Source organism: Notolabrus celidotus, chromosome 22, assembly GCF_009762535.1.
Source record: "Notolabrus celidotus isolate fNotCel1 chromosome 22, fNotCel1.pri, whole genome shotgun sequence".
NCBI classification, from domain to species: domain Eukaryota; kingdom Metazoa; phylum Chordata; class Actinopteri; order Labriformes; family Labridae; genus Notolabrus; species Notolabrus celidotus.
This window is the reverse complement of record NC_048293.1, coordinates 25825897-25841294: the sequence shown is the minus strand read 5'-3', so window position 1 is coordinate 25841294 and position 15398 is coordinate 25825897. Positions and strand designations below refer to the sequence as shown.

The 15398-nt window shown below is 41.8% G+C and overlaps 1 long non-coding RNA gene across 1 annotated transcript in view; it reads left to right on the top strand.

The window, feature by feature from the left end:
* The window catches only part of LOC117806790, a 175950-nt gene extending 162646 nt beyond the window's left edge, over nt 1-13304 (top strand). Inside the window, exons 4-5 of the long non-coding RNA XR_004629753.1 lie at nt 12286-12393; nt 12625-13304. This is a non-coding gene — a long non-coding RNA (uncharacterized LOC117806790). The remainder of the gene's footprint in view (nt 1-12285; nt 12394-12624) is intronic.
* The last annotated feature ends 2094 nt before the right edge of the window (nt 13305-15398 follow it).

Below are 15398 nucleotides of genomic sequence, written 5' to 3'. Positions count from 1 at the left end.
TAGCGCTAGTTAGCATAGCTACATGTCGTAGCTGTAGCCGTAGCTGTAGCTGTAGCTGTGTACCAAGACATACGTCGACATACTGACAAATAAAACAACAAGAAACACTAAATCTGTGACCAATCCTTCAGAAAAGGTCCTGCTGCCTTTCTGGTAGAGGTCGGTTTTACTCCCCACGTCTGCAGATTTGAAGATCTAGTGGATGATTTTTATTTATCATGGATAAGTGCTAGCGCTAGTTAGCATAGCCACATAGCTACATGTTCGTAGCTGTGTACCAAGACACACGTCGACATACTGACAAATAAAACAACAAGAAACACTAAATCTGTGACCAATCGTTCAGAAAGGTCCTGCTGCAGGCGCCTCTCCGTCAGGATCAGATTCTGGATCAGATTCAGAGGGTTGAAGTAACGCGGGTCTCTGAGCAGCCGTGTATATTCAGCCAACATGTAAACATTAGATCAACGTGCTGGAGAGCCGAGGCCACATCCACTTCCTGAGGGGGCGTGGTCAGAGAGAAAACAGAGTGTTCTGAGGAGGACTGAAGAAGAGGGTTTTTCAGGCAGACCAAAATCTGATTTCAAAGTGTTTTTTTGAGCATAAACTTTAAAGACATGTTTTGGGGACCTCTTAGACCAATATATATTGATGAAAAAAGCGTGATATGTCACCTTTAATACTTTGACTAGAATAAAAACCTATCAGATCCGGTGCTGTGAGGGATCGGAGACAGACCGGACACGTATCTGGGAGAATTTGTCCGTAAGGGATGTATGAGATTCAAAAGGTCATTTGATAGACTCTCCCAGACTAATCTGATAAAGAACTCTTTGTTTTATATTCAAGTTAAGATATAGAATACGATTTTTAACCATGCCTGAGCAATGCTGGTCACTCAGATTCACATAAAAATAACCTCTCTGCACTGATTTAAACCTCCTCATGGTCATATTTATACCTGCCCTCCATTCACAAGAACTCTGAATAGTACCTTAAAGTGTGGCAGTGACTAATCCAACACAGGCTTCAATATCTTTGCAGTAATCTCACCACCCACAGAGACACCAAAAATAATATCCAGTATTTGGTTGAATCAGCTGTTTTGGATTCTGCATTTATCTCCAACTCAAATTTAAAATCATGTGAAGGTTTTCCTCTGATGTTTGCATATGTTGAAGAGCTTCTTTTAAGTGTTTGTGCATCCTGAAGCTCACCAGCTGGAGGATCTTCTCTAATATGCTGCTGTCCTGTGTGGTTTGAACAAAAGGGAAAGAGGAGAGTGGATCCTTACTGTGTTTTAAAGGTGCTTCTATGAGCAGTCATATATTTCAAACACATTTTCCGAGGCTCACAGGTAGAGCAAACAAAGCAACATTTGTCTTGTGCAGCCGGGGCCATGTGACAGCTTTGTTTGGTGTGCTCAGAGGGGAAAAAAATCACACTGAAGTTGCTGCGCCAAAAATAGCTTCCCTTTTAAAGAGACCATACGCTCTTTCAATTAGAGCTGGCAGACCCGACATCATGCAGGTTAAAGTAAATGCAAACACACATCTGGTAATGCAAACACAGAACATGGACTACTTGGGAAGAAATACAGCAGAGCACAGTTTGGTTAATGGTTTTAATGGTTTGAGATTGCAGCTCCTTTGTTGTCAGGAAGCCTCGGTTTGAGGGAATGACTGCGACTGTAGCAGCGACGCCAAGAGCCAAGCAGCTGTTCTGGTGACTGACACGAGTTTTTTCTTGACTTTGAGTTAGCTTTAGTGTAAGATTTATTGGAATATTTCACCATTACAGCTATATCGCTTCAGGGATGATAAAGATGACATCCATATATCAACAGTTTCATGGGTTGCCTCCTTTTTTCTACTTGCATGTAAAAGATTTGAAGATGACTTGATTCTTGGAATAAACTGAGGCGCTGATTTAGCTCGACAGTAAATTGCATGTTCAATATGTAGAAACTACAACTGCAGGCAGAGGAACTTGTATGTGCAAAAATGAATAGGCCTTCTAACAGCAAAGTAAAGTGCTGTACAATTATGGAACAGAGCATACACTTAGACCAAGAATAGTGCTTTATCTGAGCTTGTCGAAGTGAGCTAAATTACATGGTAGAGTTGACCCCTTTTCCAGCCGTTGATAGCCTAGCTTCCGTTCCAGATCTCCAGCCGCTTTCTCAAAGAAGAGGCCAAGCTGAGGAGCATCCCCTGTGGCTGATACACTTACTATAGACAAATACCTCAAACAACACCACTTTCAAACAAAAGAAAAGTATCCCTTTAATCATCTTCATCACATTTAGGTGCATTTTGAGTTCCGGGGTCTTTAAGTCCCGAAACTAAAAGGTTCCTGTTCCCCCATTGTTGTCTGCGTTTCGACCGCGGGCTGAAGTCCCGGGTAGATTGTGTAAATCAGGCCAGTGACATGTGGAGGGAAAAAAAAGTAAATGCACTACACCACCAGACCAGTAGAGGGCAGCAAAACAAAGAGGAATGCCATTCATCACAGATGACACCATAGCAGCAGACGGACAGGCAGGTATCATTATGTGCAACACAGCAGTTAGCCTGTTAGCATGAAGAGACTCAGCTGGCGTTGTTTTAGATGGTGCTATATTTCATCACAGATGGATTCACTGAATCAACAAGAGAGAGGAGATAAGCGCGAGTAGCAAAGACGTTTCAACACGGCTTTAAAATCCTTTTGAACTCAACAAGCCATGGCAGAGATCGGCTGGTGTTTTGGTTTAAACAGCGACCCTGTTAACTGAGAGAAGACTACTGTTACAAGCTGCTAATTCAAGAGAATCACAGCTTCTTCTTTTGAAAAGTACACACACATACAAAAAAGATAGAACAAATAAAAACTAATGAAAGAAAGAGAAATCAAGTGAATCACAGATGGAAAAAACGACTGTGAATGTTTTTGGGAAAAATTTGACTAAAAAAAATTTGACAAAAAAAATTTGAAAAAAAAATTGAAAGAAAAAAATTTGAATTTTTGTTTTGAAAAAAAAAATTTGGAAAAAAAAAATTGAAAAAAAAAATTTTGGAAAAAATTTTTGGAAAGAAATTTTATTTGGAAAAAAAAGATTTGACAAAAAAAATGTACAAAAAAGTTGACCCGGAGCCTGTCGGAATAATACATTTTCCTCATATTTGAAATTGTTCTCCAAAAGCAGGAAAACATGAAAAAAAGTGAAAATGTTGCGCCTGTGGTTAAAAACATGGAAAAAGCAATGACTGAATCAACACGTGAGAGGAGATAAGCGCGAGTAGCAAAGACGTTTCAACACGGCTTTAAAATCCTTTGAACTCAAAAAGCCGTGGCAGAGATCGGCCGGTGTTATGGATTAAACAGCGACCCTGTTAACTGGAGACTATCAGCCAGATGCATCCCTCATAAACGTCTTTAGACAATCAGTAAATCAAAAAACAATGACTGAATGGTTTTGGAAAAATTTGAAAAAAAAAAATATATATATATTTTTTTAATTTTGAAAAAAAAATTGAATTTTCTTTGGGGGAAAAATTTTTTTGGGGGGAAAAATTTTTTTTGGGGGAAAAATTTTTTTTGGGGGAAAAATTATTTTTGAAAAAAAATGGTTTTTTTTTCAAAAAAATACAAAATCTGAAAAAAAAAATTGAAAAAAAAAAATTGACAATTTTTTTTTAAACGTCTTTAGACGATCATTAAATATCTGATGAGGATATTTTGAAATCTTAATAAAAACTTAACTAGTTTGCATTCCCAGGAACTCCCTCTGTGTTTCAACAGCTGTGTAAACTCCACAGTCCTTTTCAGTCCTTTGCACATTCAATGTCATCGCCACTCTCTTGTCCTTGTTTCCCAGTTTATCCACTGTCCTGTCATCTCAATTAAAGCACCAAAGCCCCCCCAGAATCCCAAATGACTGTATTAACATAAGTTATGGTTCTCTGATGATGCATCCTTTCGCTGCTGTGCCACTCATCGGCTGATATTTGTACTTGGAGGAAAATCTCTTCACTTATTACTGGAAGGATTTCTGCAAAAAAAATCAGCTTACCCAAATAAAGAATTGCACTCCCTAAATTTCATCCAGCCCCATCACTTCTGCAAAATTTTAATTTGTTCAACTAAGGTGTTGCAAATTATACCTGCATTGCATCAGCAAGCTGGCACTGCACTGCATTCTGAGTGTGAGGAGAAAACAGTGTGTCGATGTACCAGCTCAGTGTGCCTGTAGCATGGCTGCAGGCTCTGAGTCCTGCTGAAAACAGAACTCTGATGCAATCCATGACTAAACTGTGGTGAAGTTTAGGAAGCACTCCCCATGAGTGTATCCTGGTTGGTTGATTTGGATTGCATGCACAGACAACTCTTATTACCATAAAGTTGTTTTAGGGCTGGATGGTTGGTGACATTGTATTTTTTGCTGTAGATCAGAAGGGTTTGAATTTCTCCAGTTTTAATCTGTTGGAATAGAGCAGTCATTAGGATCTGTAGTAAACAAGAATAAAGGCTTTATGAGCTAAATCAATTATAAGATGTTGGCCTTTGTGGGTTTCAGCCAAGCATCTGGTCTTTACCGAGGTTTAGGGGAAGTCCGTATTTCTCAGCTGTTCCTTACTTTCTGTGGAAATGATGATGCATCCGGGCTTATTTGGGATTATCATGATACTGTTGAAAAAGCAAGGACAATTAATACGGTCATACAAAAAGGATGAGTGATTCAGTGCCTCTCTTTTTTTTATCTCACCGCAGCACTTCTGCACACTGGAGGGGATTAGAGCGCTGCAAGCCTTATTTTAAGGGTGTGATTACATTTTCAAGGGCGAAAATCACATTATGAGAAGTGACTCAGGGAAAAGCCGCGTCTCGGGCTGTGCCATGCAATGATGCAGAGGAACCCGGTTGAATGTTTCTGATGCCTTTCGGCTGCGTGGAGATTTGTAATGTTTTGTCGGGGAAAACAGTTTACCGGCGACGAAAACACCCGGACGATCACACATCCCCTCGCCCGCTGGAATTGTGTTTTTACCTCCTGTTGGAGGACCTCTCTGAATGCCTGGTCCTCGCGTGTTCGTTTGATGAAGAAAATAGGAGGAGGTATTGAAGTTTCAAAAATCAGCTTTATTCTAAACACCAGTAGAAATTGCAAAGTGTACAGAACTCTGGGTCTGACTATCGTGTCCCTGATCAACAACAGTGCTGTTCAGTTCGCGAAGTCTGAACTGACTACTTTTTCCCTGACCCAGTATTTATTAACACATAGGATGAATTTGAATTGTGCATAATTTGAGGGCGTTGCCTCCCCCTCATTGGCCCGAGGCGCGTCCACGTCCTCCTCGTTCTGACTCCCATCATACTCCTCAAGGCCTGAGAAGTTGTCCTGAAACGTGAAAGTTAGCGCACACACATTCCTGTCTACCCTCAAGGATAACGTTCTCTCATCATTCACCAATGCACATCAGCTACGTGTGGTCTGCCACCTGCCCCCCTTAATTTCTGGGATACTGAACCTATGTCTGCTGATGCATGGAATTCTCCCAAGGCCCTGGCTCCTGTTTTTGGCTACATTACGTCTTACTTTTAATATGTCGTTGTGACTACGACCTTCAGGTCCTTCTTGTTGTTATGGTTTTCCGCTATCCAGACATGCAGTCATGGCGTTCTTTGGTTCTCAGTACTTTTCCACTCTCTCAGATGTTCAGGGTGACCGAGGCCTCAATACTGTACAGGTCTCAGTTCTCCGTGGTGCCAAGCTGCATGGTTTCAGTACACGCTATATTTGTATCTAAACACTCGTGATGATTAGTATATTGGGCTATATGAGTAAAATTAATATGATATAATATGATTAAGTAAATGAATGTGATTGAGTAAATAGTGACAATTGTGAGTATATAAGAGTGAGGTGTGGAGTCCCATATCCACACTCCTCTCTGAGATCCTGTGGTGAAAAGCTTGTGTTATGTAAAGTGCAACCACCGGAATATCATCCATCTAGTGTCCGCACACCTACCCAGCCATCCCCATTTATCTACCCATCTATCGACCCATCCATTTCACTCCCTCGCTCCTGTGATCTGCTGCCCAGTCATAATCAGCCAGCCCTCAAAGGCAAGCCAGAGTCTTTTATCTCAATCAACCATTCTCCACTTCGCTATCCCCGATACCATCTCCGGATCTCCTGCGTAAAATTAGATCCTGTATATTTTTTTACCCCCCGCCGATTCAACAGCACGCCAACCCGTCAGCTCAGCCGCGCCTCTGCTTTCAACCGCTTTTAATGAGGAAGGAAACCTGTGTTTGAAACAGCTTGTAATTTCCAGGTTAGTTAAGGCAAATGGTGTTTCACCTGCTGAGTGAGTATTTATGCAATTTCTCTTATGTTCCTTCTTGTAATCACAGCAAAGCTCAATGGTCCCGTTGAAGTCGTGTTTTCACAGTGAGAGGGGGAAAGTTCATGTGTAAATACGGAGCCTGCGTGGTGTGCTTGCTGTGCGTCTCGCCTGCTGGTAGTTGTTACGGGTCAGGTCACTGTATGAGCTCACCCATGATTTTATCAGCGTGTGTGCGCCTGCTCTTTTATTGCTGTCCTTATAAAAAGTGGTGAGTCTTAGACCTTTAAATTGGGAGCATCTTCCTAGGGATGACATCATCTGTTGGTACCAAGGATTACCAAGGAGTTATTTCAAAGACTATGAGGAGGTCTTATACTGACGCCTCATCATGACCGACGTGGTTATTCTGAAGTAGTTGCAGGAGTAGTTTAGTGCCTGTGTTCGGGTCGGACTTTCAGCACAAGAAACAAGTCTTTATTTAACACTCGCCCTGAAGTGTCTCTGTTTAGACCTCTGCTGGTAAAGTTTGTCATTTAGAAGAAAGTTATCAAGCTGAAGGAGTTTCTTTAGATCATTTTCCACAGCAGAACAGATTCCTAATGCTCCATCTGTTAACATGAAAAAAGAGGACGTTATGACCTGCATCCTGTGTTGTGGGAGTTTTCTGCTACTGGTGAATAATGAAATAGAGACTTCTGCAGGCCGACAAGGTTTTTTATCTTCTTTGCAAAGTAACAGTCAATCAACACACAAGCTGTCAGAGTGAAGAAAGACCCCGAACATGGGGAGACTTAAACATTTATATCTGAGGTATGTTTCACACCCTTTTGTCTGCTGCAGGTATTTGCATCAGGACAGGGTTTTGTATCCAGGCTGGAGGTTTAAGAGGTCTAGACATCACAATTTAAAACACAAAAGGACCTGGTATCTCGGTGAGAAAGCAGGAGGTGCGGCATCTCAAGTAGTTGAACACAAAGGAATTGAAATTAACGTTACACCTGCCAGCAGGGGGAGCTCTAAATCTGTTGGCTTCACACTTGAGGTATCTGTTTTAACCAAGTGGCAACCTCTGGTGTAGAAATATGAGTCAATGCGGAAGTGTTAAAAGCTGCAGTTCATCGAGGATCCGCTTGAGGCTGGCTCCGGAAGTACCGGAAGTCACATACACATGAATGGGAAAAAGCCGATCTTTGCAGCAGAAATAAACATGTTTACAGCCTGGTACAAAAGACGAGTGTAGTCTGAATAGCTCATTTCTCGATGTGATTTTTTTTCTAACGCAGCAATTTCGAAGATATTGAGATTACTAGTCTTCCAATGAGAGGCACAGCTGCCTGTGGGAACATTGCAGCTGATGGCTTGGAGGCTCAAACTCCGCCTCTTATGTCACACTGCCTCGTCAGAAACAATATGGCTGCCGCTAGTGGTGCAACGGATCACCGTTGATCCGTGATCCGTTCGGATGCCTCTCCACGGTTCGGCACGGACGTAGTCCGCGGATCGGTTGATGAAAAAAGTTGCGCGTGTTCACGTGATGACCGCATGTTCAATCCACTCTCACTCGTCAAGCGCAGCGGTAGTCATGGCAAGTGAAGGAGCAGAGGAACTTGAAAACCCTCCTGCATCTTGTAAGTCACATGTATGGGAGCATTTTGGGTTTCCCTGTGAAATACAGTGAATGCTGAATGTGCTTGAGCCACGTTATGAAATTCCGTTGCGCACCCACTAGACCAGAGGCCGTCAATACGCGGCCCGCGGACCGCATCCGGCCGCCTATTTGTGGTCGCCGAACTGTTATTCCTTCACTCTGTGTTTTGGTCGGGTCACCGCGTGTTTACTGGGACTTGTCTCCATGTCAACGATACGCAGACAGGCTGTTACTGGGTCACTTAGAGTCCAATGCTGCGAGTACAATTTTTAACTTTCACTTTCGTTTATGGAGCAGTTCGCATATTGGCACTTTGCCAGCTGTAGGACCCTAGAATCAAACGGTGTGTTCCAAGTTTGCAGCTCAAAGAAAAGTGGACGGTGAAAATCAGCGATTGAAAGAAGAATGGAGTGAAACTTTAGAAGTTCCTCTGCTCCTTCTCTTGCCATGCCATGAAATGCAGTGAATGAGGCAGGACTGGGCTCACAGATAGGGTGCTTTGCACATGCAGTACATTTTGAGTTGAATGTTGTTTTTATTTAATGGGCAAAGTGTTTTACAAAATAAATGGAGGGACAAAGTTATATTTTTCTTGTCTTCTTTTTATTTTTTTATTTTTTTGCTGATCCGAAAAATGATCCGAACCGTGAGTTTTTTGATCCGTTGCACCCCTAGCTGCCGCTGCCGATTGGCTTCAAAACAGCTCTTCAGAAACAGATGGGTGACGTCAAGGATACTACGTCCATATTTTATACAGTCTATGGTTTTAACACAGTCTGTGGTGGATTTCAGACATAGCCATTGAGTTTGAAAAGAGTCCTACATCAACTCCAGATTATCGAATTTAAACGTTGTCTTGTGTACTTTTACGGCTTGTGACGTTACAGTTAAGTATCAGACATTGTTTCCTAATGAGCTGAAGCAAGCTAGCAGTTGGCATATCAGAAATCTGAGCCACATTGCAAAGTAGTTCAACTTCCAATTCTGGACAAATTCAGGTGATTGTTGTAAATGCAGTTTGATAGTTCCTGAGTTTTAAAGATAAGACCTGAATGAAGGAATATTTTTGAATAGAAAGGAGCAGAAGTGCTGCTGGGTCGTGCACGTTGGATACTTCTGTCTTGCTGTGCTTATTTCTTCTTCCTGTGGAGGTTTAAAGTGTGAACTTTCCTTTGAAACACACTCCAAGGCACACTGTAGAATTAAAATCCTTTATTTTATATGGAGAATATCCTAAAAAACGCTGACAGGTTGCAACCTACCTCAGGTAGTCGGCCATTTTTAAGATATTTTGGGAGTAGCATGAAGAAGCTTTTCTTTGTTCGTTTGGATGCTAGCTGCCTGTCCCTCTCTCTAGAGTTTGTGCTAAGCTAGGCCCATCACCTCTGGACCAATATGTATATAGGAGCACAAAAACCGAATGTATGATCTCCCCTTCAGTCAACAGGAGTGTGTCCTTAGATGTCAGAGCAGACCTTGAAGGTTTTGTGGGTTGAAGCCGAGTGCAGCTGAATTTTGGGATCAAAGTGTGTGTGTGTGTGTGTGTGTGTGTGTGTGTGTGTTAGCATGCAGACGGTATGTAGGTGTCTCTGTGCCTGTCTGTATCTGCGTGTCTGTGTCTAATCAGAGGCTGGGGTAGAGCGACAGGGACACTGTACCTCTGAGACTTTCAGGGAGATAATTGGGACCTTTTCCCAGGTGATTACCATTCACAGGGAGTTAGGATCAAAGCGAGGGCGCCCTGGCAGCCAGGGAGAGAGGGCACGGCTGCCTTCAATAATCCTCTCAGATAAAACGCTCCCCCTGCCTGCCTCACCGCGGGCCAACCACGGTCCCATTCCTTACCTGACTGCTCCTCGCTGTCACTGAGAGGCAGACCTCGGTTACACTTGCCGATTCGATGAGATTACGAAGATAAGATAAGGACTGCATGATATGGGACCAAATTTCATCTTATATCAGACTCAACTTATGGGTGAGATGCTGAAAGCTGTGTGCAGGAATTCATCTTCAAGACAAAGCTGCAGGGGAGAAATGTTTTACTCATCAGGTTCATCTCTGACCACTGAGATTATCAAAAACATAAGATATCAAACTCTCGTCTTATAAAAACCTTTAAAAAACAAGAAGTCAGGTTATTCCCAAATGACTGCACTCATCAGTCCGTCCCCGCTCGTGTTTTGGAGATCAGATGTTCCCGTCTTGCTGACACACTGCGTTTAGTAACTCCAATTATACTCACATTATCAGCAGCTGATACGAACATCTTCACAACCCTGTAAGTGAGATCAAGCTGTGAATGTGCTGCTGATGACTGAGATGTTGTCATTGTGTCAGAGGAGCCTCATAAAGACTGAACCTGCTGTAATCACATTCCATGCCTACATTATTAGGGATGGTATGATTAAGGGGGATTACGTAAGTGCTTTAACCTGTTGTTTACCCGCTCACACAGCAACGAGTCATTTCATCAGAATGTAAATGTAGGATTTTTTAAATCATGACCGAGGAGACATCAGGGTTTTTAAGATTGTGGGTATATTGTATGTGAGTATTAACACTCTCAGGTATGTGTCATAAACATGGACGTAGTATCTTTCACCATTGGTTTCTACAGAGACATTTTGAAGCCCATCAACGGTGGACGCCATATTGGAAATGCTGCCTTGACCTTACTTTCTACTGGCTAACAGCTACAATGCACTCACCTGTCTGTCAAATCAGCCAGGCCTCTAATCATGCAAATTCATGTATATCTCTCACCTTTTAAATTGTCCTAATGGATGCATTATGAGAATATCTGACCCCTTAGTGTGTACGAATAATAAATGAGCCTCATACCCCAAAACATCTTCTTGAACCATGCTGTAAACATGTTTGATTTGGTTTAAAAATGGGAATTTAAACACAGGACCTTATGGTGGTTCTTGGATTATATTTGCATGCATCCTGCACACTCTAACTTGCAAACACAAAGTTTAATGGCAACGTTTCGGTGATAGACCTTCATCAGAGATGATCATGATAAAGGTCTAGCACCGAAATGTTGCCATTAAACTTTGTGTTTTCAAGTTAGAGTGTGCAGGATTCATGCAACTCTAATTTTGTGACTTCTTCTGACTTCTCTTCTAAGCACCTGTCCTTAGATGTTGATGTGCGAAGCCTTCTCTTCATTTATGGTTCTTGAATTTTGCAACCAGCCTCAAGTGGACACTGGAGGAACTGCAATTTTTTTGCACTTCCTTGTTGGCTTTTTTTTTCAACACCTTGAGTTACCTCTTGCTCCGTCTACACAGAGACAATCCCTTCACTCTCCTCTGCCTTCATGGTATCGTTTTCATAATGGCCGTCATTACATGAAATGGATGAAGCAAGCTGTCATGATATTAAAAAATAGAACCATAGTGGAGACTACCATGTTGTTGTCAAATTTGGTAACAATCAAAGACAATAGCTGTGACAAATCAATGACTGAAACTGCAAAATTTCAAGTTGAATAGATATTTAAATGGGGGCTGCACGGTGGTGCAGTGGGTAGCGCTGTTGACTCACAGCTAGAAGGTTCCTGGTTCAAATCCCCGGCCGGGCGGGTGCCTTTCTGTGTGGAGTTTGCATGTTCTCCCCGTGCATGTGTGGGTTCTCTCCGGGTTCTCCGGCTTCCTCCCACAATCCAAAAACATGCTCAGGTTGATTGATCACTCTAAATTGCCCGTAGGTGTGAGTGTGCGCATGAATGGTTGTCTGTCTCTCTGTGTTTGCCCTGTGATAGGTTGGCGACCTGTCCAGGGTGTACCCTGCCTTCCGCCCGAAGCCAGCTGGGATAGGCTCCAGCCCCCCGTGACCCCTAACGGGATAAGCGGTCAAGATAATGGATGGACGGATATCGAAATGGAGCGTGTTGGTCCATGATCAATGGAAGCACCAGGGTAGTTTAGGGGGTTGGACTACGGTAATCCATAGAGATGAGGAGCTCAAACCTATGCCAGAATACAAACACACCTTCTACAGCATTGTACTTCAGGTGTCGCACTTATATACCAACAGAGAGAGAGAGAGAGAGAGAGCATGGTGCCACCAATGTCTGTGATCAAGTGACATCTTGCTAACCTGTCGCTAATCCTAGTTCTCACTTTCCTGCTTCCTGACAATTTGTCAAAACGTACTTCAGCAGCTTGTAATGAATTCTTGCTGACATAACAACCAACAGTTTCATGTAGTCACTTGGTTTGCTCATTAAAACATTGATCTGATGTAAAATTTGGAAGCTAGCTAACAGCAAACCTTCTCTACTCTTATCAACAGCTCTGCAACAAAGTGATCTGGATTCAAAAATGAAGCTACTCTCTCCACAAGCTCAAAAATGTACTGTACACCATCTGTCTGAGAACATCCTGGCACAAACTAACGACTGTAAGTGCCTGACTGATCGTTAAAGCAGGATGTTTGTAGAGTGACCCAGAATTCAGTGATAACTTAATGATAACATAAACAACAGAGCAGAAAAACCGGGCATTAATTCATATATCTGTGTTTGTAGAGATGTCACAGATGGAAACAACTTCAAACTGTTTCTCAGCTTCAAAGGCATTTTGTCCTTTTCTCTTTGAAATTGAAAAGCCAATTTGTGTGTTTTTCCTCCAGATGGTTAAACATAAGATAAAAACGCCGCAGTTGAAATGTATCAACACTTAGAGGCCACGGGGACGTTTTCCACTCCGCGTGTCTTTGTCTTTCCCATCCTTGTGCAGCACGTCCGCTCATGCACAGAAACCCGGCCTGTGCTTTGAATGTAAATACCTGCAGACCCTATCTCAAGGCTTGCCCCATGGACAGACCTCTAGCAGAACAAGGGAACCGGACTGCATTATTCACCGCCGCAGGTGAAACTGTACCCCCATGAGAGACGCAAAACCCAACAGAGAACACTCACCCTTGACCTGGCCTTCTGTTCATGCTGTTTCCACATCTTTCAGCCTCTATAAACCCCTGCATCACTGTCGAGGTGCATACTGAACAAGCAGTCACATCCCCGTGGATTCCTCTGGGCTGCTCAGATTAGCAATGAGAACAGTTTGCTTAGAAACATGTTGATGGATCTGCGCGGAATGAAGACCTGATAAAGCCGATCCTGAAATGTGTCGAGTGCCCTTGACGTGCAGGAGCTTTTTCCTCGTGAAGGACTAAACCCGAGATAAAACGCGTAGATAGTCTGCCAGCAAAACAACTTCTCCTGTTACACTCCTGCCAGAGACTTAAAGGCATTTATTTTCTTTGCAGCAACACAAGAAAAAATAAAGGAAACAGTTGGTGGTGAATATTAATATTGGTCTTGTTGTGTTTGCAGGGGGAGGATGAGCAGGTAGAGTTCCTGCGACTGTTTAACTGCAAAAATAATAGAGAAAGAAAGCAGAAGCTGGCACTGGATAAAACACAGAGACTTGTGCATGCAGAATTCAAAAGCAATAATGTGCCAACATATTCTAAGAGTATACATATTTAATAACAGGGAAGTTATTAAAGAGCACAGCATGAATTAAAGCTGTGATATATCCAAATTCAGGAGAGGGTTGTCGAGCTGGGGCACGGATTTAGTAGGAGATGTTTGGATGTAGATTTTTATGCTTTAGGGCCATGCATGCTTACATCATGTGAAATCAGAGTAAATACATTTGATTTGACCTCAAAGTTAAGTTAACCTGACAGACAGACATGTGCACATCCTGCTGGGAAGATAGGTTGATGAGCTGGAGGAAACATGGTCATCCATAAGGACTATGGGCAGACATTAAGTCATCATGCTAGACATGCTAGAAAAAGAGTCTTCTTTTTTTTTGCTCTTATCCCCTTTATTTAGTATTTTTATTATTGCTATTATTATTATATTTCTGACTTATTAATTTTCAAACTGTTAATTCCAATTCAATTATAATTTATATTGCTTTTTTGTATTTTATTTTAATAAAATGTGAAAAAAAAACTGAGAACAAATGATTTACTTTGCAAGAAATAAAAATATCATTATTAAAATAGAAAAAAAGACACTTCTAAGATTTAAACAATCAATACAAATAAAAATAAATAAATGGAATTTATTTTTCAATCAATATTTATTTATAGAGCATCTTTCATACAAATCAAATGCAACTTAAAGTGCTTTACAGTGATTGAAATGATGAAAATTAAATATATTATGACTAAACATGAAGCAGGAATGGATTTAGAAGGAGATCTATTGCAGTAAAATGTATAGAAATTAACAACAAAGGGAAATAGTTAGGAAAAAAGTTAATAAAAAAGATAAAACTTAAATAGTTAAGACAATAAAAAAGGTAAAGCTATGAGTCTAGGGCGCGGACTTGGCCTACAAGTTAAGTTGCGTGCCCATGTAGCGGGCGGCTGTGTTCAAATCCAGCCTGTGGCTCCTTTCCCGCATGTCATTCCCCCACTCTCTCCCAGATTCCCACACTATCCACTGTCCTCTCCTCTATCAATAAAGGTATAAAAGCCCCAAAAATATAACTTAAAAACAAAATAAGTCTAAGATAAATAAAAGCAGTAAAAAAAATAGTAATTAAATGATACAATTAAAGAGTTAAAAATAAATAGAATGATAGATTCTAAAAACAAAAACAAAGTGACATTAAAATGATAAATTATATGCAGTTGTTAAAACCCCCACATTAAATCCAAACTAAATAAATGGGTCTTTAATCTACTTTTAAAAGTCTCATTATTCCTGGCTCCTCTCAGATCCTCTGGCAGGCTGTTCACGCATGTTGGAGCGTTGTGGCTGAAAGCAGCATCACCAAAATATTTGGTTCTCCTCTGAGGAACAGCTAAAAGAGAGGAGCCGGAGGATCTGAGAGGCCTTCCTGTTTCATAAACTACAAGTATCTCGAGGATGATATTTTACTTCATAAGGTGCATTGAGTCTCTTAAACTTGGTTGCACCAACAAAGATCAGTTAAAATGAGATTATTTGTCATTCTAATAAATGAATGATGCTGATTGGTCCGGCCGTTCCTCAGGCCAGAAACAAGCTTATCAACTTGAAGCTTTGCAAGATGGATGCACCTGATGAGAGCCTCAGAATATGCCTAGTCCGTTTGCTTTGCAAGGGTAGGTGAATCTTGAGAGTGAAAACATCAGGAGGTTTGAAGTCAATCTTGGCTTGTCAGAAAGTTAGGTACAACACAACTTTTTTTTTCAACTTTTTGCCCACAGCAGGCAGGAGTAAGAGATACATCAAACTCCACGGATATGCTGAGCGTCTTAATCAGCGTTTCCTCCCAGCAGCGAGGCCTGCAGGCTCTCGCCGTGGGCCACGATCTCCTGCTGCAGCTGCAGTCCTGAAGCACATGCAGGGCCCGAGCTTCAGTCAATAAACCAGCAGCCGTGACTGATGTGCTTGAACA